We start from the raw sequence: 26,180 nt of genomic DNA on the forward strand, positions 1-26,180 counted from the left end.
CAAATTACAAATTTTGAGAAAAACAGCTTTTTCAAATCAAAAATCAACACTAAATAAGTGTGAATATGTTTAACCCATTATGCTTCATTTTTTCGATGCTGCGGAAAATCTTCTCAGAAGCACTATCTTTTGAGCGCTAAACTGAATCTCGCTTATTCTCTCCCGCTCTTGGACTTGATGAGCGTTTACAACATCCCAAACAATACCTAAAAGTAAAATGAATGGAGTTAAATGAATAGGCTGCATCGTGAACGAGAAGATTGTAAGATGTGTGTGAAACGTAATTTGTCTGGCAAAAAAAAGGTTAAAGAGTATACGGGTCGATTGTTTTGAAACTACCATCCAATGTAGTTTTTCAAATAAAACATTCTGATGCTGCTTGCGACAGTGTAAAGAGGTTCGTTTCTCATTACTGCTACATCTTTGTTCGAAAGCATCCGACTGTTTATTCGTATCCCAGCCGTCTAAGAGAGACGATCAGTCGAATTGGATGCTGCAGTGAAAAGCACAAGAAACGTTAGTCGGTTTCTCCCAATTCTGGAAGCATGGTTTCTAAGCTGTTTGGATCAAAGTGATGAAAGTGAATAATGCAAATACCTGCAGAATAAAAAAGTGAAAGTAAGAGCTATACAGCATAAGAAGAAGCATAAAGTTTGTGACATAAAACAGCAATCAAAACAATTTCCTGATATAGCCGCTCGAGCGTTCAACAGTTTTAACGGACAATAAGGATAATCGTGGTGTACCATAATTGGATTGTAATAATTGTCTATGCAATAACATCTTGTTTTTTGATTTGGTAAGTTGGAGTTTTTCATATGATAATGCGTTTAGTGTACAACAATATAGCAGAAATATTCACCGATTTTCAAGGAAATACATCCAAATACCATAAACTGATTAATACCAAGTAGCTGGTGAGACTTTTCAATTTAAAAAAAATCAAATACCGGGTTATCCATTTTATGGTTCGGAGAGTGAAGCAAAACAAATAAATGCATATTTGAAATTTGTTTTGAAAATAACAAATCTCAAAATGACATGATTCGGGAATTTTTCGGAAACAGGAAACGCAACCACGGTAGATTCACTATTTTTTCCTTGTCCTCCACAATTGACACTAGTTCTTAGTTCTTAGTTGAAAATTCAATGACGGGTAACACGCCTGGAACGTATTTTAAAAAAGACCCCAAATATACACTTTACCAATACGAGTAGGAGAAATTTTTTGACAACAAAAAATTATCGTCCAGAATGTGAATCGAACCTAAAGCCCTCACAATACGTGTGACGCAACTTCTTTTGTAAAATGTTGAAGAAATCACAATAGAAAATCTGAAATTAAAAATAACATGTTGGACGACATCTAAATTCAGCTGTTAGATTACAGGATCATATTTTTTCGAACCATGAATTGGATAACCTTGTGTTTTAATCTTATTAGAAGCATTACAAATAATAGTACGCGTGACCGAGTCACGCGTGAATGAATGGATACGTGGTAAAATACTTTTAATTCAGAAGTCAACCACTCAAAAAGACGCCCATTGCTTTTGATTGAGGTGGTATTCTACTGTAGAAGCATGAATCTCGGGCGTTTTTTCGAACTCAATGCAAAACAAATTTTGTCTTCCATTATCTTATTATTAGCTTATTAATCTTTTAAGAATACAGCAAGGGTTTTTTTTCAGATATCAGACCTTCTGTTTATCTGAAACAAAAAAAAATTAATTGTTATAAAGTGTGGAAGTAAAAACGTACAATTCCACGTTTTTTCGATGAAGAAAACGACGAATTTCATGCCAACTCGATTGGCTGTTGGCTGCACCATCTCAGATAACAGAGAAACGAAACACATGGGTCTTTCAAGCAACTTTGCATACTTGAAATATTCAAAAAAATATTAGACTACTTTTTGCAACGGGCCAAAAATTTGTTGTTATTTTTTACAAAAAAAATATAACTCAAAAACTAGAATACCTACAAAATTCTGATCAAATAATGAAATTTGGGAAATTGTTTGAATTTTCATAAAAAACGGATTTTTTTTAATGAAAATTTAGCTGGAAAAAAATTGATTTTGAAAATTAAAATTCATTTTACTCAAAAACGTATTTTTTTACGTATATTCTCGAAAAAATTATATGAATAGCCTTTATAATTTCCAACAAATTGTCCATATATCGGTAGATGAGCACTTTACAGGAAAAAAGTTGTTCTAACAACCATTTTATAATTCTTTTTAAAAAAAATACAGCTGATCCTAATTTTGTTTGAAGGCAAGATTGCGATATAGTGTATTAAAAAAAATTTATTTAGATTTCATTAAAATATAACTTTCGTCGAAGACGTCAACTTTCTATCTTTTATAGTTTCTGGAGTATAAGGCATTTTTGTATGTGTTTTGTATTTTGTATAATGTATGTTTTCCTCGTAACATTTTTGTGTGTAAATTCTCGCGTTGACATGTTCTTGACATGTTTCTAAACAGAAAAAAGTTAGCAGAGCATGTAAATTGTGATAATTCATACATGAAAATGTTACGAATTAAACAATAACTAACTGACCCGGCAAACGTTGTTCTGCCACATATTGTATTTCTAGAGAATATTTTTGTTGGTGAAATTAACGAATATACATCAAGAGAGTTTGTATGTTACCGTTCAGATCTGTAAAATTGATCTAAATGATGATTTTTACAGCGAAACATACATATGCATACCTCTTATTTTCGAATTTTCCATTTTTATTTTAAATATCCTTCTTATATGTAAAGATATGCGTAGTCAATGTTTTCGAATTTTTCTAATCATCTCAAATATTTTCCAAAGTAATCTATCATTGTAATTTGGGTGAAGATAAACTCGCAAAATATACGAATGACGCAGATCTGATCAGCCATTCTCCCGTGATGATATTTTACACGTACGTGGGAAAATACAATTTTTATATATAAAGATATACATAGTCAATTCTTTCGAATTTTGCTAATCATCTCAAATATTTTCCAAAGTAATCTATCATTGTAATTTGGGTGAAGATAAACTCGCAAAATATATGGATAACGCAGATCTGATCAGCCGTTCTCCCGTGATGATATTTTACACGTACGTGGAAAAATCCTTCTTTCATATATAAAGATGCATAGTCATTTTTTTCGAACTTTTCTAATCATCTCAAATATTTTCCAAAGTAATCTATCACTGTAATTTGGGTGAAGATAAACTCGCAAAATATATGGATGACGCAGATCTGATCATCCGTTCTCCCGTGATGATATTGTTCCAATATAGTCTATCATTCTAATTTGGGTGAAAAAAATCTCACAAAATATATGGACGACGTAGATCTGATCAGCCGTTCTCCCGTGATGATGAGTTATACGTACGTGGGAAAAACTCTCTTTTATATATAAATATGTGCATAGTTAATTTTTTCGAATTTTTCAAGTCATCTCAAATATTTCCCAAAGTACTCTATCATTCTAATTTGGGTGAAAACAAACTCACAAAATATATGGACGACGTAGATCTGTTCAGCCGTTCTCCCGTGATGATGAGTTATACGTACGTGGGAAAAAGTCTCTTTTATATATAAAGATGTGCATAGTAATTTTTTTCGAATTTTCCAAATCATCTCAAATATTTTCCAATATACTCTATCATTCTAATTTGGGTGAAAACAAACTCACAAAATATATGGACGACGTAGATCTGATCAGCCGTTCTCCCGTGATTATGAGTTATACGTACGTGGGAAAAAGTCTCTTTTATATACAGGGTGGGCCATTTAAAGTGGAAGCATCTGGCAACCCCATAACTTTTGACAGAGATGTCAGATTAACAAATGTCATACCACGTTGGAAGCGTCATTTCAGTACAATTTTAACCATGGAACAATACACACCTAAACAACGCGCTGAAATTGTTCAGCTGTACATTCAAAATAACTTCTCAATTGTGTTAACTAAACGTGCGTGGAAAAATAAAAATAAAGTTAAAACATCGCCTGGAGACAACACTATACGTCGATTATATGCCAAATTTATATCGTCTGGTAGTGTTGGTAATGCCAGTCATCTGTCCAGACAACGACCAAGACGTTTCGACGAGAATATTGATGCCGTTCGAGCCAGTGTTGCAGAGACTCCATCGACATCAGGTCGCCATCGTTCGCAAGAGTTAGGCATCGCTCGAACCACTCTCCGGCGCATAATGAATTGGACAATTACTGGTTCCAACAGGACGGCGCTACATGCCATACAGCGGCTGCCACGACCAAATTATTGCGCGAAATGTTCCCCGGAAGATTAATATCGAAAAACGGCGATTATGACTGGCCACCGAGATCACCTGATTTGACGCCTCCTGACTTTTTTTTATGGGGATATTTAAAATCCAAGGTATACACTGGTAAACCAAGGATCCTGGCTGCGCTGAAAGACAATATCCGACAAGAAATTGCTGCCATATCGGCCGAAACATTGGGCAAAGTGATGGAAAATGCCGAAAAAAGGGCACATTTTGCGGTCAAGGCCAGAGGCGGTCATTTACGAGATATCATAATCAAAAAGTAGTTTGAACAAATCTCCTTGGACCAAAATAAATGAATTTCAGAAAAAAAAATTTAAAATTCCACTTCTTTACTTTGCTATTGCAAAAACAAATCCTTCCACTTTAAATGGCCCACCCTGTATAAAGATGTGCATAGTAATTTTTTTCGAATTTTCCAAATCATCTCAAATATTTTCAAATATACTCTATCATTCTAATTTGGGTGAAAACAAACTCACAAAATAGATGGACGACGTAGATCTGATCAGTCGTTCTCCCGTGATGATGAGTTATACGTACGTGGGAAAAGTCTCTTTTATATATAAAGATGTGCATAGTAATTTTTTTCGAATTTTCCAAATCATCTCAAATATTTTCCAATATACTCTATCATTCTAATTTGGGTGAAAACAAACTCACAAAATATATGGACGACGTAGATCTGATTAGCCGTTCTCCCGTGATGATGAGTTATACGTACGTGGGAAAAAGTCTCTTTTATAAATTAAGAAGATAGTAATTTTTCAAAGATAAACATGAAAAAGTTGTTGTTCGAAGAACCTGTAAAAGTGCCCGATGTATGTGTGACTTATTGGGAATTGATGGGCTATTATATCTATTTTTTTTTCAGAATTAAAAGAAAAACATGTTTTCAAGTAAAAATAATTTTGATTTTCAAAATATTTTTTTTCGATGACTTTTTTTCCAAAATTTGCCTTATATTTCTTAATGAAAATATAAATACTTTCCTACAAAAATTATTTTAATTTTAAAAATAATTTTTTTTTTCAGCGAAATTTATTTATCAAATATGGGAATTTTTTATGAACATTCAAACAGTTAAGGGTTTCCATTGCGTCCTTCTCGGCTTTAGTAGTGTGCGCCGGTCCGTTGTCATGCCGTACTATCGCTTTATCGTATCGTTGTGCCCATTCTGGTCTTTCTTCATCACTGCAAAGTTTAAAATTATCATTTATTGTCGGTAGCAATCCATATTTCTTCGTTTCATCTTGTTTAAGCAGCTCATGGTACACCATAAATTCATAGTTTCCCCACACATAAACAACACACAAATCAAAATCGAAATAGATTGATTGAAACAATTTGGTTTTGTAGTGGATTCGCCAACTACACAAGGTGAAAGTGATGATTTTTTTGCGCTTAGGGTTCTCGAAATAAATTCTTTTTTCGTTGCCAGTGACAATCTGATGCAAAAACGGATTACTTAAAGAAGCATTTCATAAAATGGTTTTGAGATGCTTCATTTGCCTTACGTTCAACTTGTGTGACACCCGTTTTCCAAACTTCTGGATCATTCTCATGGCTTACAAACGTTAGCCATTTTCTGTTCGAGACACATTCAGTGTTTCTGCCAATTTTTGTTGTGTTTGGGTTGGGTCTGCATTCAACAACTCCTACAATGACTCGCCTTCCAACCGTTTCGCTGCACGATGGCCATTGTCCTCCAGATCGAAACCACAACTTTTGAATTGCCAAAACCATCTCTAACATGTTTCAACTGCTGGAGCATGTTCATCATGAGCTTCTTAATGCAATTGATGTGCTTCGACCGCTGTTTTCCTTCAAATGAAATAACGAAGTCAGCGAATGTTGCAAATGCTCTGATAAGTTTTTTTTTGCAAAACATATTTAAATATAACATATTTTTCAAAATTAAAATCAAACAAAAAAAAACATACATTTCAAATCGAAGAAATAAACACAACCCTGTTTGCAATATCTTAAACATCAACCGGACAATTTCAATTCGCACATCTGGTAATTAGTAAAGATGCTGCTACAATATGGACACATAAAAAACAAATTGAGAAAATAGTGCCTGTTTGAAAAAAAATGCACTTAGAGAGATAAGATATAAAGATGTATTCATCACCAGGTTCAAAAAAGTAGGTTTACTACGAGTGTTTACAATTTTGGCTCCATCTTGCTGTGAAGTGATTATTGGTGAACTTGCCTTTTTTATGGCATGTAAAGAATTTTCAAGTATTTTCCGTGTCGTGATAATGAGTTTAGCGACAGTTCCAATTTTGTTGGTGGACCGAATTTAACCAAAACATTGAGGTTTGGTGAGATTGATAGAATAAAGAGAATCTATATATATTAGGCTGTCAAAAAGTCTTGCGGTATTTTTTTCGAATTTTCATTTGTTCATAAAATTAGTTACAATCATCTGTTTTAAGTCAAATATGCGCCGTTTTGTTCGATGACTTGTTCCCAACGAGATGCCAACTTCATAATACCCCTGTTATAGAAGCTCACTTCCTTATTGGCAAAAAACTCGGATAGACAATTTTCACAGGCCTCTTTTGTGGTTAACTTCTGACTACCTAGCTCGTTCGCCATGGACAAAAACAGGTGGTAGTCACTTGGTGCAAGGTCCGGCGGATGCAAAAGAACCTCCCATCCCAGCTCCCGGAGCTTCTGGCGCGTCACCAAAGAAGTGTGTGGCCTGGCGTTGTCCTGATGGAAGACAATGCGGCCTCTGTTTATCAAAGATGGCCTCTTCTTCATGAGTGCTACCTTCAAGCGGTCCAGTTGTTGGCAGTACAGGTCCGAATTGAGCGTTTGGCCATAGGGAAGCAGCTCATAATAGATTATTCCTTGACAATCCCACCAAACACACAGCAGAACCTTCCTGGCCGTTAATGAGGGCTTGGCCACCGTCTGAGCCGCTTCAGCGGGCTTCGACCACGACCGTTTGCGCTTCACGTTGTCATAAGTGACCCACTTTTCATCGCCAGTCACCATCGGCTTCAGAAACGGGTCGTTTTTGTTGCGATTCAGCAGCGATTCACATGCGTCGACACGGTCAAAGATGTTTTTTTGCGTCAACGTGTGTGGCACCCATACATCGAGCTTCTTTGTGAATCCAAGCTTCTTCTAATGGTTAATAACGGTTTGATGACTTTTCTCCCCAGCTCTTGGTCGATGCTACGGCTGCTACTATGCCGGTCTTTCTCGGCTAATTCAGCGATTTTGTCGCAATTTTCGATGACAGGCCTTCCGGAGCGTGGCGCATCTTCGATGACCTCTACACCAGAACGAAAACGTTGAAACCATCGTTGTGCGGTGGAAATGGAAACTGTATCGGGTCCATAAACTGCACAAATTTTATTGGCAGCTTGAGATGCATTTTTGCCTTTGTCATAGTAGTACTGTAAAATATGTCGGATTTTCTCTTTATTTTGCTCCATATTTGCGACACTATAACTCACGAACGACTTAACCAAACAAAACACTGTCAAGGACTATAAAGGGTGTGTCACATCAAATTGCATCACGGAAAAAACGCTGTAGAAATTCGCCCAGTAGACCGATCCTTTTGAAAATTTTAGACAGTAAAATAAAAACTATTAAACAACTTTTGGCATTTTCTTTTTATTCATACTTCGAGCCCAAGCCCGTATGCTCGCACCTTCCTCTTTACCCCGTCCATAAGGTTCTGTACAACGTCAGGTTGTAGTTTTTTTTTAACAGAAATCCATTTTCTCTGGAAGTCCGCCTCCGATTTGACAACTTTTGGGTTCTTCCGGAGGGCCTGCTTCATAATCGCCCAATATTTCTCTATTGGGCGAAGCTCCGGCGCGTTGGGCGGGTTCATTTCCTTTGGCACGAATGTGACCCCGTTGGCTTCGTACCACTCCAACACGTCCTTTGAATAGTGGCACGAAGCGAGATCCAGCCAGAAGATGGCCGTGCCTTCGTGCTGCTTCAATAGTGGAAGTAAGCGCTTCTGTAGGCACTCCTTAAGGTAAACATGCCCGTTTACCGTGCCGGTCATCACGAAGCGGGCGCTCCGCTTTCCGCAAGAGCAGATCGCTTGCCACACCATGTACTTTTTGGCAAACTTGGATAGTTTCTGCTTGCGAATCTCCTCCGGAACGCAGAATTTGTCCTCTGCGGAGAAGAACAACAGGCCCGGCAGCTGGCGAATGTCCGCTTTGACGTAGGTTTCGTCGTCCATTACCAGGCAATGCGGCTTCGTCAGCATTTCGGTGTACAGCTTCCGGGCTCGCGTCTTCCCTACCATGTTTCGCCTGTCGTCGCGGTTAGGAGCCTTCTGAACCTTGTATGTACGCAGGCCCTCCCGCTGCTTGGTCCGCTGGACGAATGAACTGAACAAATTCAGGTTATTGGCGACATCCCGGACTTCTCGGATCACGTCTAAACTACTTAACTACGCGCTTGTGATCTTTTTCACTGACGGAGCATCCATTTTTGCCGTTCTTCACCTTCCGGTCGATGGTTAGGTTCTCGAAGTATCGTTTTAGTACTCTGCTGACCGTGGATTGGACGATTCCCAGCATCTTATCGATGTCCCGATGACAAATGAAACACAAATTTCTGCATTACTCGAGAAGAATCAATCAAGCAAACAAAACCAAATTTGGCATGTGGAGGTTTTAGGATGTAATAAATGTTTCTATGGTATTTCGACACTTCTCCCCTCTCTCTCTTAGGGTGGGCTGTCATACAAATTCTGCATAACTCGAACACTAAACAAACAAATGGAGCCATATTTGGCATGTCAATATTTTAGGTGTCACGAAACGTTCCTATGGTGAATAGACACTCTAGACACAGAAGGGTCTGTCTTTATTCTGTCATATTTTCTTTAACAAACATTTATTTCATGTAAAGGAGAAACATGTTATTTGCAAGTGGTTGAAAAATCTTGAACGAGAATTATGTCTGAAAATAATCTGATATTATAATGATGAGTTTTAGTAGAAATACTACGATTTTTTTTAGTAAAAGGTAAATTCAACGGGGTCGATTAGAAGATCAATCAATGAACAGTTCTGCGATTGAATTCATGAACTTGCGCTTAGTAAGAAAACGTGAATGTTTGAAGGTATTGATAACAACAAACACACGTTGCTGATTAATGGTCAGCTGCATCCCAATAGGAAGTAGCCCGTGTCGGGCACACGTATAGAGCATCGAAGACTGCAACATACCAATTATGAGAACACTTGTAATACTAACCTCGAGCCAACCGCGAGTAATCGGTTACATATTACTAACATAGTTGTAAGACAAAAATTGTCAAAATATTGGACTCCCGGCCCCGTCAGGCTAACGCCACATGTGCCTTAATAAAAAATATATTTTGGAAAAAAAAAACAAACAAATTTTGAGCGGGACGAAGTTTGCCGGGTCAGCAGTAATATATGAAAATAATAGCTTTCAAAGAACTAAATATAAAGAAAAAAATTTCGTTTGTTCAAAGAGCAATGTAGTAATTGTGCTTTAAGGGTGGAATGATCAAAATTCAGTTAAAGAAAAAGGCGCGTAGTCTTTTTTATTCAAAAATCATCTTATTTCTCTTCTAGTATTGGGTGTCCAACTTAATTCGTTCCGTTTTTTGCTCGAAGAACACATTTATTTGGATAATAATAATTATTAATACAAAGTATGGACCATCGGTAGCCACTGATTTCTCCCATCTTCCTGGCAATTTACGGATTCCGTCGCGAAAGAAGCGTTCATCTTTTGAAGCCAAAGAACGAATCCAGCTTATTTTTGGTACCCTGTACTAAAGTGAAGTGTATTTCACTCAAAGGATTTTGTATCGATCGAAACAAATGCAAGATCTGGGCTATAAGGCCCAAATTTCTCTTCCGCTATTTTCCCAATAGTTTTTAACACGAACACTAACATGAGACCGAGCGTTGCCATGATGGAATATGATCGACTCTTATCTGGTCGCATAATCTGGACGTTTTTCGGCAATAGCTCGATTCAAACGGATCAATTGTAGATGTCTCGATTGGTCGTTTACTGGGTTTTAGCAGCTCATAGTGGATCACACCCTTTTGATCCCATGTCGTAGTGAATACGTTTTTCGTACACATTTCCCGCGATCGTAGTTTGGTCGTCATTTCCTGCCTGTCATAGCGATCCGTAGTATGCGTCCTCTTTTAGGACTACATCCCAGTGCATTTCTTTGTTCGATGCACTGTTATATGCGAAACTCCCCAACTTGTACCCGACGTCTCGCATGAGAGTTTGTTGTCCCACTCAGAGGTGCTAGCCACTATTATGATTATCGCTGCCTTTTTCTTCCTGTGATTTCTCCTCAATCCAGGATAATTGGCAATATAGAAATGCTACCCAATCACTTTGATCATGCACGTTACAGTTGATTTGGCCACATTTAAAATTGGATGTCCAACTAAATTAATTAATTCCGTTTCCACAAGATGGCACCAGACGCTATAAATACTTGACGGCGATATTTGTCAACCAAATATTGTTTACAAGTTCGTGAGTTTTGCAGAACATTTCTTTTTTTACTGCATTGAAAACGTTTTGAAGCGCATCAAATGCTTGTGGAAGTTTAGACTGACTCTGCGTCGGGGTTACCCGAAAGAGTGAAATCGTCGGGGTTACCCGAAAAAGTTTGAAGACGAAGAATTATACACATTGCTCAGTCAATATTCGTTTCAAGCGCAAACAGAGCGTGCAGAATCATTGGGAGTAACTCGATAAGCTATTTCTAATCGACCCAAAGTCGCAGGATACATCCAAAAGCAAGGAAATTATGTTAAAATGTTCACGATGCGCGAGTAAAATTTTCAAGCGTTGTGCCTCTTGCTTGGACGCTATTTTGAAAACTGAAGAGCAAAATAAAACAGAGGAATTAATCTACACACACCCTACTACAAAATGGAAGTTGTTCAGGTTTATTAAAGGCAGGCTCAACATAAATACTTCAAACTTAAGTTGACTAAATTTTGGTCGTTCCACTCTTTATTATTGAAAAACATTCCTCTGAATTAATCATTCTATACTTTTTTCTGAGGCGAACCAGCTCAGGAGGCTGAAAGTCTCAAAAATAAAGAATTAAATCTATCTATACTTGCAATTATATTCAGTAGTCAGCACATGGTTCATTGGAAACATATTACTATAGATTCGTTGACTGAACTGTTTCTTATATTTGACCTCAAGGAACAAGATAAATTGAATAGATTTTTTTTTCATCTTAAGAGTCAATCGCTCGTTTAACACCAGGTGTTCAAAAGCCGAAACTGTGGCAAAGTACTAGAACATTGCAACATACTTATATTTACCAGTGAAACCGAATTGTACGATCATCAATTTAGCTTTCGAGGTACTCAGAAACTATGAGGTAAGTAGGTGCATGCCATTCGTGGGAGAACAATTTCAACAACGTCGATGGGGAAGATCGCTATTATAAATAAGTGTAACAAAGCATAAAGAAAATATGTATGGAAATTAGGAACTCTGTTGTTGAACTCAAATAACAGTGTTCGTTACTTTATTCAACGAGTTTTGATAATATAGTTAACAAACCGAATTTCGTTCGTTTTTGTATTTTCCCATCCACACATGTGTAACTCGGGGAGCAGGCGAGCTCGGATTTCTGCTCTTTTTTTTTTTAATCAGCGATAGCATTACGGCGGATTTTTGATACCTTGATCACGCCTGCAAATGCCATATCACTTGATGACGAAGGCAACAGGCAACTGGCATTTGGAAACAAGTCTGACAATGGAACGCATACCTTTTTTTTCATTGCTGGCAAGACTGTAAAAAATCGCAAGTTCTAGTTATCAAGGACATTTTGTGCGGTCTTCAGTGAGCTATAATCAAAAATCAAAGTGGATACTTCTTGTGTTTGTGGGCATAATTGATCAGAAATACAAGAAACTGAGCTATGCCCTAATGGGAAAGAATTTTCGAAGATAATTATAATTGAAGAATCATCAAATTCCAAGATTTTTTTTCCCAAATTATATAGTCTGAATGTTACATCAGTTTTAGCCATAATAAGTTAGTGCCTTTATTTAGAATTATTTTGTGTTCGTTTTCATTCAATCGAAAGCAATGTTGAGTAAACAGAGTATTTACATTTAGCAAGTCCAATAGCATCCAACAGTAAAGGAAGGAATTCACACACATTCGGACATCAAGTTTTGTAGTAGGTACAAAGTAAAGTTCGAAAGACATTCTGCTCCAAACACACTATAATTTTTTTTTAAATCAAATGAGAAATAGAAAATATTAACTTGTGATAGCATTATTTTTGCCTTGAAAAGCTGTTCATTTACGAAAAAATATAGGTACTAGCACTTTTTCTGGAACATATTTCACAGAAATTGCTTTACCACATGATTCTTAACGGATCTTCACTTCTCTGGCAGCGCTAGACTTGTAATTAATTGTAAATTTAGGATATCATGCAAACAAAAATAAAATATCCTACTAGAGACAAATATAAGCGATGCAGGCTATAGATTAATAAAATTAGTTGAATTTTCTCGTCAAATGCAACCAGTAGCATCTGTATTCATTTATTTTCCAAAAAGTTATGTCTATTGGTTTAAGTCCAGACCAATTCCCTTTTGTTTCCTATCGTTATACATATTTAACAAACGCGTTTTTTTAGGTCTTATTTTTTTTCCATCTAGTACAACATAATTTATCAAATATCAATTTATTCTTATTCTTATTCTTATAATACACAATCATTTTTTTTATAATTCGTTTATTTCTGCAGCCTCAGTTTCATAGGTTCTAGGAACCATATTCTTACCTATTTTTTATAACTACTAGCTGACCCGGCAAACTTCGTCCCCCCAAAATTTGTTTTTTGTTATCAATACCTTCAAACATTAACGTTTTCTTACTAAGCGCAAGTTCATGAGTCCAATCGTAGAACTCTTCATTGATCGATCTTCTAATCGACTCCTTTGAATTGACCTTTTACTAAAAAAATCCTAGTACTTCCACTAAAACTCATCATTATAATATCAGATTATTTTCAGACACAATTCTCGTTCAAGATTTTTTAACCATTTGCAAATAACATGTTTCTCCGTTACATGGAATAAATGTTTGATACAAAAATTATGATAGAATAAAGACGGTCCCCTTTTCTTTTCTTAGTGAGGGGGGAGGAGTGTCTATTCACCATAGAAACGTTTCGTTCCCCCTAAAATATTCACATGCCAAAATTGGCTCCATTTGCTCGACTAGTTTTCGAGTTATGCAGAAATTTGTTTTTCATTTGTATGACAGCCCACCCTAAGAGAGGGGGGAGGAGTGTCGAACCACCATAGAAACATTTATTGTATCCTAAAACCTCCACATGCCAAATTTGGTTTCGTTCGCTTGATTTATTCTCGAGTAATGCAGAAATTTGCGTTTCATTTGTACGGCAGCCCCCCCCCCCCCCTTAGAGAGGGGGAGGGGGGTGGAGTGTCTAACCACCATAGAAACATTTATTGCACCTTAAAACCTCCAGATGCCTAATTTGGTAGCATTCGCTTGAATAATTCTCGAGTAAAGTAGAAATTTGTGTTTCATTTGTATGGCAGCACCCCCAAGAAAGGGGGAGGAGTATCTAACCACCGTAAAAACATCTATTGTAGTCTAAAACCTTCACATGCCAAATTTGGTTTCGTTTGCTTGATTAATTCTCGAGTAATGCAGAAATTTGTGTTTCATTTGTATGGCACCCGTGCACCCGTGGCCGAGTGGTTAGCGTCTCACATTATCATGCCGGGTGTTCGGGTTCGATTTCCATTCAGGCCGGAGTATTTTTCCTTCGAATTGTACTGTGGTACAAGTAACACGCCTTGAATGTATTCAAGAGCTTGCCCCTCGGAATACATTCAAGGCGTGTTATTTGGCTTAAGAAATCTCAACTAAGTATTAATAAATGACGCTAGTTAATGCATACGTTGAGACGCCAAAAGTTCCACAGGGAACGTTAACACCATTCAAGAAGAAGAAGTTATATGGTATAGAATGCGGTCGATAATCACGTACAAGCGAGCCAACAACATGTTTGTTGTTGACCTTCAGTACAGCACTCTGCCGAAACGTTGTTCGGACACGTATTCCAACCATGCATCACATAAGCGGGTGGAGCCCGACCACCGGCGCACTAAAACTGAATGAGTCTTGTATTTTTTTTTTTTATATAGAGGTGAGGAACGCTCTACCAGCCTTATCTGGGAAGGGTTAACCCAGACGTCGAGTGGGGATCGCACCCACAAAGACCAAGCCCTCTACTCGTTGCCTTATTCCCCCTGGGACCACACCTAGGCGACTACTTCAGGGGGCGGCTGTGCTCATGCACTCTTCGAGTTTTCAACGCTGACTAGCGTTGTCCTTCCCTTTTTCTCAACATTTTTTCTCTCTATTCGCTTTTCATTCCACTGCGCTTATGTCCTCTTCGCAGGCATCCATTTACCCGTCGAGACGTGTACCGATTAGGAATTGCCCTCCAACTTGACGCGCAACCCGTCACAGTCACCCTCGCGGGATTTCTCACCTGTCGAGACGTGCACCGATTAGGAAGCGCCCTCCAACTTGATGCGCGCCCCGTCACAATCACCCTCGCAGGATTTCTCTTCCCAGCGGAGTGCCGATTAGGTAGTGCCCTCCTACATGACGCGCACTCCGTCACAGCTACTCTCGTGGGGTATACACCATTTTGATCATGGCTTCATCCTTCGCGGTGTTTCTCCATCCAGGCCACGATCAGGCGTTGCCAGGCAGGCATTTTTGCTGTTCTCCGCGGCAGTATCCGGTTACCTGTCGAGACGTGCACCGATTAGGAAGCGCCCTCCAACTTGACGCGCGCCCCGTCACAGTCACCCTCGCAGGATTTCTCTCCCAGCGGAGCGCCGATTAGGTAGTGCCCTCCAACATGACGCGCACTCCGTCACAGCTACTCTCGTGGGGTATGCACCATTTTGATCATGGTTTCATCCTTGATGCTCGCTCCTTCGAGCGTTCGCGGTGTTCTTCCATCCAGGCCACGATCAGGCGTTGTCAGGCAGGCATTTTTCAGTCATTCGCGGCAGTATCCGATTACCTGTCGAGACGTGCACCGATTAGGAAGCGCCCTCCAACTTGACGCGCACTCCGTCACAGTCACCCTCGCAGGATTTCTCTTCCCAACGGAGCGCCGATTAGGTAGTGTCCTCCTACATGACGCGCACTCCGTCACAGCTACTCTCGTGGGGTATACACCATTTTGATCATGGCTTCATCCTTCGCGGTGTTTCTCCATCCAGGCCACGATCAGGCGTTGCCAGGCAGGCATTTTTGCTGTTCTCCGCGGCAGTATCCGGTTACCTGTCGAGACGTGCACCGATTAGGAAGCGCCCTCCAACTTGACGCGCACCCCGTCACAGTCACCCTCGCAGGATTTCTCTTCCCAGCGGAGCGCCGATTAGGTAGTGTCCTCCAACATGACGCGCACTCCGTCACAGCTACTCTCGTGGGGTATGTACCATTTTGATCATGGTTTCATCCTTGATGCTCACTCCTTCGAAACGTTCGCAGTGTTTCTCCATCCAGGCCACGATCAGGCGTTGCCAGGCAGGCATTTTTGCTCTTCTCCGTGGCAGTATCCGGTTACCTGTCGAGACGTGCACCGATTAGGAAGCGCCCTCCAACTTGACGCGCGCCCCGTCACAGTCACCCTCGCAGGATTTCTCTCCCAGCGGAGCGCCGATTAGGTAGTGCCCTCCAACATGACGCGCACTCCGTCACAGCTACTCTCGTGGGGTATGCACCATTTTGATCATGGTTTCATCCTTGATGCTCGCTCCTTCGAAACGTTCGCAGTGTTTCTCCATCCAGGCCACGATCAGGCGTTTTTGCTCTTCTCCGTGGCAGTATCCGATTACCTGTCGAGACGTGCACCGATTAGGAAGCGCCCTCCAACTTGACGCGCGCCCCGTCACAGTCACCCTCGCAGGATTTCTCTTCCCAGCTCTCGGGGGGGGGGGGGGACTATCCGGTACTACAGCCGTCTCGATTGTTCATCTCTTATGGTCAGGCGTTATCCGCATGCTGGTCGGTCCTTCACTTCCGCTGTAGCTCGGACATGATATGTACGATTGCACTGCTTACTGCGTTCCAGGTGCCCTCGTCACGACACATTTCCTCCACGATGTTCCCAGCATGAAGGGTAGGCAGCCCCTCGCGCACTGTGGTGAATCTGGGACATTCGAATACGATGTGTTCCGGTGTTTCCTCCACATTTCCACACTCCGGACAAAGAGGCGATCTTGCGTGTCCGAACCGGTGCAGATACTGCCTGAAGCAGCCATGACCAGACAAAAACTGCGTTAGATGGAAATTTACCTCTCCGTGTTTCCTGTTCACCCAGCCCATTAGTGTCGGTATGAGCCTGTGCGTCCACCTGCCGTTTTGCGCCGCACTCCATTCTTGCTGCCACCTAGCCATCGACTCCACCCTCATTAGCTTCCGGATTCCTCTGGTTCCCCTCCTCCTATAGCACTCGCTGTCCTCCGCCAAGATGATGTCTATGGGGACCAACCTGGCTATGACGTAGACCGCTTCTGTTGACACGGTTCTGTACGCACTCGCGACTCGCATCGCCATGAGCCGGTACGTACTATTCAGCCTCTTCGTGTTCCGCTGAGTTTCTAACGCCGCGATCCAGGCTGGACCACCGTAACGTAGTGTCGATGAGGAGACACTAGCCAAGAGGTGCCTCTTGCTGCTGCTTGGGCCAATGTTGTTGGGCATGATTCGTGTCAGTGCATTGATTGCCTTCGTTGCTTTTTTACAAGCGTAGTCGACGTGACTGTTGAAGTTCAGTCGATCGTCGATCTGCACCCCCAGGTATTTTAGGTCACGCTTCGAGGTTATCGAGTGCTCTCCAATTGTGATTTCTGCACGTTGCACCACTCTGCGGTTGCTGACAATCAGCATTTCCGTCTTGTGGTGGGCTATCTGCAGTTTCACACTTTGCATCCACCTTCCGATCATGTCTATCGCCTCGGTCGCGAGCATTTCGACCCGTTCCAAAGATTCCCCTGTCGCGAGAGTAACGATGTCATCCGCGAAGCCAATGATCTCCACACCTCTGGGCAGATTCAGTTTTAGTACACCATCGTACATACTGTTCCAGAGCGATGGGCCCAGGATAGAGCCCTGCGGAACTCCCGCCGTAGTTTTAATCTGCGCCTGGCCCGTATTTGTCTCGTACACCAGCACACGGTTCTCGAAGTAGCTTCTCAGTATTCTACACAGGTAGTCTGGGAATTTCATCGTGTGGAGCGCAGTCGTAATGGCCTCCCAGCTGGCACTATTGAACGCGTTCTTAACGTCGATCGTTATCACTGCGCAGTATCGATTTCCTCTGAGCTTCTGTTTGGATGCTCTGTTGGCTCTTTCGACCACCATGCGAATGGCATGTACCGTGGATCTCCCTTTCCGAAATCCGAATTGATTATCGGACAGTCCACGAACTCCCTCCGTGCATTCCGTCAGCCTATTAAGGATGATTCTCTCCAAAAGTTTCCCAAGAGAGTCCTACAGGCTTATGGGTCTATACGATGCTAGACCACCCGGCGTCTTTCCTGGCTTGGGCAGTAGTACTAGCTGTTGTACCTTCCATCGATCCGGAAAGTAACATTCGTCTAGACACTTCTGCATGGCTGTCCTGAACATATCAGGGAATGCTAGGACTGCCGCTTTCAAAGCTACGTTGGGGATTCCATCTGGGCCAGGCGCTTTCTTCGTTTTTATGCGTTTGATAGCTGCAACTAGCTCATCGTTCGTCACATCTCTGCGTTCGATGCTATCCTCATCCTCTCCATATGGCGTGGGTGGCCAGGTCGTTGGGTCGTGCTGCGGAAATAAACCTTCCACGATAATTTTTAATTTTTCGGGACACATTTCGGAAGGTGTCGTTGGGCCCCTGAGCTTCGCCATCACCATTCGGTAAGCATTGCCCCATGGATTGACGTCCACGTCCCGACATAACTCCCTGAAGCAATTAGATATGCTCTGCTTAATCGCCCGTTTAAGAGTGGAGCCTCTCTGAATTCCACTCTCCGCTCTTCTCTGGTGTCTATGCTTGACTGTTCGAAACGTCTTCTGGCGCTAAGGCAGTTGGCCCGAAGCACGCCAAGTGCCTCGCTCCACCAATAGGCTGGAGGTCGCTTATACCTGGGTCCCCTTTTTCTTGGCATTGTTATATCACATGCTGTTGCTAGCGTTTCCGTCAGTTCATCCGCGTTCATGTTCAAGACGTCGCTTTCCACGCGTAGTGCTTCGATGAAAAGGTCCTTGTCAAAGGTTTTTGTCATCCACCTGCGCGGGCATGTCCTATTTATCCGTACTGCCACGGAGTTTCGTTGGCCAATGGTATAACGGATGGCTTGATGATCACTGTGGGTGTATCCTTCACATACCCTCCACCTCATTTTCGTCATTAACGACGGACTGCAGAAAGTCAAGTCGATGATGGACTCTAGACCCTCTCGGAAGGGTCTAGAAGGTACTAGTGGTGCCCTCGTTGCACAGGGTAACATCCAACTTGGCTAGAGCTTCTAGTAAACTAGTCCCTCTCGCGTTGGTGCATCTGCTTCCCCACTCTACTGCCCAAGCATTGAAATCCCCTCCTATAACGACTGGTTTTCGTTCGGCGAGCTCCTCGGTGAGGACATCCATCATATAGTGGAACTGGTCCATCGTCCATCTGGGAGGTGCGTAGCAACTGCAGATATAAATTCCGTTGATCTTTGTGATCACGAAACCTTCGCGAGATCTCGAGACTACCTCCTGAATGGGATATCGGCCATGACCTGGATGGCGGCCATTCGCACTTTATCCGTCACCCAATTGCCGTTACCGGGGGGAACGCGATACGGCTCCGCGATAATTGCGACATCACATTTTGTTTCTGTTGTTGACTGCCACAACAATTGCTGTGCGATGTCACAATGGTTGAGATTAATTTGGGTTATCTCCATCACTGTTGGCTTGCCCTCGCCTGTTTGTACACAGGGCAATTAAAGCCTCCCGTCATATGATCATTACTGTCCTCTTTTTCGCAGAGCATACACCTTGGTTTTCCCTTGCAGTCGCTGGCAAAGTGTCCCTCTATTCCGCATTTCCTGCACAGTTTGGATCTATCTGGCCCCAAGCAGCCTTTCGCCAGGTGGCCGAAGTTTAAACACTTGAGACATCGCTCCAGTTGCTTGGGAACAGGCGGAATGATTCTAAAACGACCCACAGCCCAGCAGACGTTTATACTCTCTAACTTCAGCAACTTGTTCGCTGCGTCCGTTGAGAGACGAATCGTTGCGGTCTGCGTCCCGCGATACGCCTTTCGTAGTCCGATTTTCATCGGAACTTTGCCCAGGATGTTTTCCTCCTCCAACTTCTGACGTAGGTCTATCTCGGTGGTGAACAGACTGAGGTTCCTGCATTCTATCGATGCCTCGGAGGATAAGGCCCTTACGTTCGCTCCATCGCCGAGAACCCTTTCTACAAGATCCTTGAATGCTGAGCTCCTGATTTCTGGGTCTCTCTTCAGCTCGAACAGCATTTCGCCGTTCTGGGTGCGCCTGGACTTCACCATGCTCTCCTCCAGTTTCTTGAGGCCAGGATCCTCTCGCATTTTTTTAAAGATATCAGCGTATGATACGTTGCCCTTCGCTTCGACGAGGAGTGCATCGCCTTTGTCTCTCGCCCGCCGAGGATTAGGCTTCTTGTCTTTTGGCCCCTGCCACTTTTCATTCTCTTTCTTATTTTTTTCCACTATTTTCACTTTTCTCTCCCTCTCTTTTTCTTCGTTCCTTTGTTTTTTCTTGTTTCTTTTCGTAACCGTGCTCCAGTCGTTTCTCTTGCTATCGGTGCTGATCTGGTTATCGCTGTCACCCAGCTCTTCGCTGTCGCCCTGGGCGGCACTATCGTCTTGATCATCGTTGTCGTGATCGTCCTTGCGTTTTTTGAGCATTTGTTCTTCTGCTGGTGAATCCTTTTTTCTTTTTTCCGAACGGTTTCGACGAATCTTTGGCGTCACCTGTCCAGCTGCAGCTCTTTGCAACGCTTCTGCGAGTGCCTTCTCGGCGGTTTTCGTCCTTTCGACGAGTCCATCGTGCTCCTTCAAAGTTCGTCCCAAGAGAGATCTTATACCCGACATCCTGGTCTTGATCTCCTTATGCACGTTGGGTTTGTCCTGCACGAATGTGTCTTTGACCCTCAACATGATCGTGCTCAGGATGCTATCTCCAGTTGGCCCTCCTTCCTGTGTTAAACTACCGCTGGACTTTGGCAGGAACAGGGGATTGATCCCCCGACTTTGCTGGGTCTCAGGTATTCCTCCATTACTGCCGCTAGGGCCTGGTGTTTCCACTTGTTTGAGTATTGGCGATCGCAGAAGCTTTTTACTACGAATGAACGCATTGGCTTGGTCACCTGTATCCATCATACTCTCTCTTCGTTCTTCGTTGGTTTTGTAGGTTGTCTCCATTTTGGTTGGGTCCCAACTTCGGGCCGCTATCTCCGCTCGTTGTACATAGTCGCCTTTTTGTGATCCCATGGTTATCTATGCAAGCAGTGAGGCCATGCAGGGGTTGACACGGTCCTTTATGGGGACCGTGTTCAGAGCCGGATCAGCGTAAGTCAGGAATGTGACATCTGATGCCTAGTACCTAGTGCCAAGGCCTAGACGAGCATCGAACGTACCCAAAGACTTGCCAAGTTGTTACCGGGACGGGGGCAACCGTACTATTAACCCACACGCCATTTCAGGTAGGTGTCACCCTTCCTTACTCAGGGAGCAGAATAGCACGACTGTCGGCTTTTAGCATCGCATGTTATCCGTTTTCGTGTCTTGTCCGTTTTCCATGTCATACCAGTATGTCGTAATCAGGATCTTACTGGCGTCGATCCTGATGTGCTCGGCACCCTCTCGTTGCTCCTGTACACGATATTTCCCCCGTGCATTCTCCATAGGCTTTACCGCGCCCTTACTCGCGTTGTCACCCGAATTGTCGCCTTCTACGACAGGGACAGGGACGTAGACCCGAAGTGCTATTCTAGGCCGGCAACTCCACGGCATGAGTCTTGTATTCACATGAGGCTTTACACTCATATACGAAGGTGTAATGGGTGATATCACTATATTCACAATACCGTACCTCTCATATGAAGAATACGGCCGGCGTAAAGTTTGACATCACCTTCTTTATAGTCCAGTACCTCTAACACAGAAGGTATGATCAGCATGACTCATATAAGGCTTACCTAACCTCTACACACTACAATACCTCTTACACGAGGGTTATAACTCTGATTGATGAAATATCAACTGGAATTTGGAATTGGTACAAGCAGTGGGACCTCGTGTTAACAACTCATCATTCCAGTTCGGATCTAAATAGTGTAAAACATCTCATCGGCCAACGTCTACTCGCATAGCTTTTCATTCCATGTTGATCACTTCAGATGGGAAGGCTCACTAGACTTGTACCGCTGGCCGGGATATCTTGTTCGATCGAAACAGAATTTCACAGAAATCAATACCAGATGGAGAGCTTAGGGGTTTCTTCGGTCTTGGGATATTGGATTTGGACTCAATGTTTATTCAATAGTTAGCACCAGCAGCGTAGTGTGCGGGTGGCAAACCCGGCATTTGCCGGGGTCTCTAAAGATTGAAGATAGTTTTCAGCTGGAGGTTATCTCTGTATTCGAGAAAATAATATTGCAGTTGGAACAGCGTGGATGAGCTATAGCCGATATAGCATTAGATTTGGAAGTATTCTCCAGACGTTGAGACAGAGGATTCCTGACTCAGATGAAGGACCTATTCCCTGAACTGAACTCTTCGACTCTTTTAGGCATCTTGAACATTATTTTCAGATGTTCTCTCGATGCAATTCATTCTAACATTGAGACGGCACCACGAATTTTCCTGAGACTTCCAGTTACAGTGGCATCGCGCAAACGCAGTTTCAGCAAGATTAAACTGATTAAAAATTATCTGTGTTTTGAAATAAATCAAGTCCTACCCAATGGCATAGCAATTCGTTCGATCGAGAAAGAATCGCTACTAAAGCTTGATTGAGATGTAATTGTGAATCATTTAACTAGAGAATAAGCGAAGCTAGTAATGATATTTCTGGCCTTCTAAATACGAATAAATTGCTTAAAGTGAACATTGGTATAAGCGAGTAGCTTTCTCAAAACATCACAATCCCAAAACTAGTGAAAAGATCGAAAAAGAGGGTTTTTGGGGCGCCATTTTCATAGTTTGCCGGGGGCCTGTCTACCCTCACTACGCCGCAGGTTAGCACTAATGCTATGTTGCACACATTGTGGTGCAAAATGCTTTATTGAAATAAAAGAAACCGGGAGTTCAATATTTTGACATTTTTTTCTTATTATCTATGTTAGTAATATGTAACCGATTACTCGTGATTTGCTCGAGGTTAGTATTACAAGTGTTTTCGTAATTGGGATGTTGCTGTCTCCAATGCTCTGGTCGTGTGCCCGACACGGAATACTTCCTATTGGGATGCAGCTGACTTTCAATCAGCAACGCCCCCCAGGTCTTTACCCCATATCTGGCGTGGTGCGTCTTCTCGACTCGAGGAATCCAGGATAGAATGGTCACTAGCCGGCACAATCATTAGCTCGTGTAGAGTTGTCATGAGCAGTACAACCTTTGACTCTTGTTGAATGATCAGTGGACAGCACAACCTTCGGCCCGTGTATCTGTAAAGAGTGTGTGTATGTACTGCCGCGACTAAGTAAAAGTTTATAGATCGGATAGGAAGGATATGAAACAGGGACACAACGAAGGAAACATCATTAAACGTTGACATCGGCGTTTCTGAGGAACAGGTATAGGTGAAGCAGAAGATTAGGATCACGGCTACCTAAGATATCCCGGACGATGATATCTGCTTGTCTGACTTGTACTCTCAATGCTCTAGAGAGCTGACACAATGCATCATGAGACAGCAGAATCACAGGTGCTATGCGAGGCGAATGAATAATACTCAGTTATCACAACTGTACCTGAAACAACTGTTGCGTTGAGTGTTCACAAAGTGATTCGCACGGCACGTATTTCGGATGTCAAAATTGAGAGCGAATTGGGAGCGAATGAAGAGCGAATTGAACTATCGACCGATAAACAATAGCAATCGGGAAGCCTACACTTAGAAAAATCCTTGGTCGAAAACTACCAAATACATTTGGTAATGCAAACATTAGTTGAATGTACTTTTTTTTTTGTACATATTGTCAACAAACCCGCATCCCTACCAGAGGTTAATATATTTTACTCGATAAAATTAGTAAAATTGGATGTTGTCAAATCTTAAAAGCGCGTATTAACCATTTCTATTGTTACCAATACGGAGGTATAATAAAGATATAAATCTAATACGTGCATTTTCAACGGGAAAGTGTAGCCGATATTGGGTTTACGAATCATGATTTTGCTTGACGTATATGTTTATTAGTACGGTCGAAAATGACTAGAGATTGGTAGCTTTTACCAAAAAATTCGTTATATTTACTCAAATCAAACTTTTTTATTAGCCGGTACAGAATCGGTGTAGTGTGCGCAGATGCATATCGCTCCATACTGATTAAGTCGTCTGACCAATCTATCGGCCGACAAAAGTCTGTAGGAGGCTCTGAAGGTGATCTACGATAACTAGAAGGAGATAATGTGCACGGTTCAAAGCTGTATGCTTTCTTTGAGTGTGGTGTTCGTTGATAGGTTCAGCTCGGATATGCAATCAACAGGCTTCGTTCTTTCCATCGTTTATTCACTCAGTGCAACACAGGTAAGTACTCTCATTCGGTCAAGTATCTGAGTCAACCACTCATTTTCGGTTATATATTCGTGGATGAACATGTTATGGCTTATTGTAAATTGACACACTTCCAAACACTGCGAGCAATAGATCCATTGGTACCCTTTTAATTGAGATATTGAACCTGCCTAACTTATTGGACACTATACTTTACTGATGACGATACCGGTGGCGATTGACTGACGGCGGCTACTGTGTCCAATAACTCTGAATAAATAACGTCATGACATTTCCAAAATATGCATAACATGGTGGGTAGATAATTTCGGTTTTTTAAAATTAAATTTCCATGCCATACGACTTCTTATTCAGTGATGTTCTCTGTATGAGACAGAAATCAAAATATTCGATACAACACTAGTTACATGCCTGGAGAGCAAGTTTTCAAGTTCGTTTCTCTCCTGCTTAACTTGAGACAATTCTTCACGTTTCATAAATTTGAACAATTGAATGTTTTGATATCAAATTCAGGTTTTGATCAAAGTCCCTGTAAGTTCTATCTAATTGGAACAAATGTATAACAAATAGCAAATCGGTTCGTAGGTACGGCTTCATTCACCGCATGACCAGAGTCAAAGTTATATCGTAAACTATCCTCATTTCAATTCTGATCAAAGAATGCTGCAGATTTGTGTTCGACTATTCGATCTGGGATTGCGGTTGGAAAAATCTTCACCTTCTTAGGCTACTTGAGGTCCGCTAGTGGCTGGATAGACAACAGCCCCTCCTTCTCAAGGGCACTGCCTCAAGAAATACACGTGAAGGTGATTTCGTCAAGCCGGCGCCACACGATGCTACGAACACCCCCGGATATTGGACGCTCGATGGTTCGACGCATCTTGTAGTCGATGGACGAACCACGAACCTTCAATGTAGAGCTCCGGATATTCGCGTTGAAAGGTAATCCGTTCGTTGTGGATTACCTTCCAACGCTATTGGCACGAGTTAAAAGATTTTTGTCATTCGTTGATTCGACACTTGATGACATTCGATATTCCGCTACACAATTCGTTCGAATCTATCTTTGACAGATTGGTTTGTTTACAAGTTGTAGATGGAGTAACTATAAAATTGATTCATAAAATTCAAATTCAAAATATTCGGCAAAATATTGCAGTTTGATAATGTTGATTTCAAGCATTTTTAATTTAGAGCCCGATATCAGTACAATTGCTACGGCAGCAATTTCAATACTCGCATCGTCATCCAGTTTCCAAACGTTTTTGATGGTAAATAAAAACAATAAACGTTCGATCCAAATACTCGTCCATCGTTTGGACCGATTGCATTGAATTGAACATTCACTTCATCGTGTAGCAGCACATTCGTCACAACATTAGTCGATTCATCGAGTCAAATGTTTGAGTCCAACATTCAAGTGAAACGTTGGACGAATAGTTTCCGTTCAAAACCATCCACTGTCAAAACCTCGTGCAGTCGCTGGTTTCAAGAACGATTCACTTGTTTGAGCTTGTTGAGCAAACTCTTTAAACAGCATACCTTCCCTATCATACCACTGACGATGAACCCGGGATCTTTAACGTTGCCGCTCAGAAATGCCGTTTTCACTCCGAAGTATAATATTTCTCACATTGTTCATACGCCAGTATCCCGTACTATCAGTACTCTTTTTATAATATACTCAATTTCTACACAATTTCTTGAATCGACAAACACTTCATTCAGTGCTTTCATGTGAATGGTTTTAAAGTACCGTCAATGAGGGGTGAGAATGGGTAAAAAATGTAGTTTTCGAACTTTTTGTTGAATAACATGTAAGTGTCTTGAAAGATTATTTGAGTTACGAAAATAGTATCATTCTACCTAGAAGTGCAATGGAAATGTTTATACAGGGTTTTCCATTTCGGGCTTCCGAAAGTATACAGCCCTGCGCTGACAACCGTTTGACATAGCTGTCAACCAAAGCGTCATATCGTTAGTTGAATGTCTGCCAATTTAC

General features: G+C 41.7%; 1 protein-coding gene across 1 annotated transcript in view; it reads left to right on the forward strand.

Annotated features, from left to right (window-relative positions):
• Nucleotides 1–297: 297 nt before the first annotated feature.
• The window catches only part of LOC129764658 (mucin-2), a 57,819-nt gene continuing 31,936 nt past the window's right edge, over nucleotides 298–26,180 (forward strand). Inside the window, exons 1-2 of the mRNA XM_055763965.1 lie at nucleotides 298–618; nucleotides 695–799. The gene's annotated coding sequence lies outside the window, so the exon portion shown is untranslated. The remainder of the gene's footprint in view (nucleotides 619–694; nucleotides 800–26,180) is intronic.

Source organism: Toxorhynchites rutilus, chromosome 2, assembly GCF_029784135.1.
Source record: "Toxorhynchites rutilus septentrionalis strain SRP chromosome 2, ASM2978413v1, whole genome shotgun sequence".
In the NCBI taxonomy this organism is placed as follows: Eukaryota; Metazoa; Arthropoda; class Insecta; order Diptera; family Culicidae; genus Toxorhynchites; species Toxorhynchites rutilus.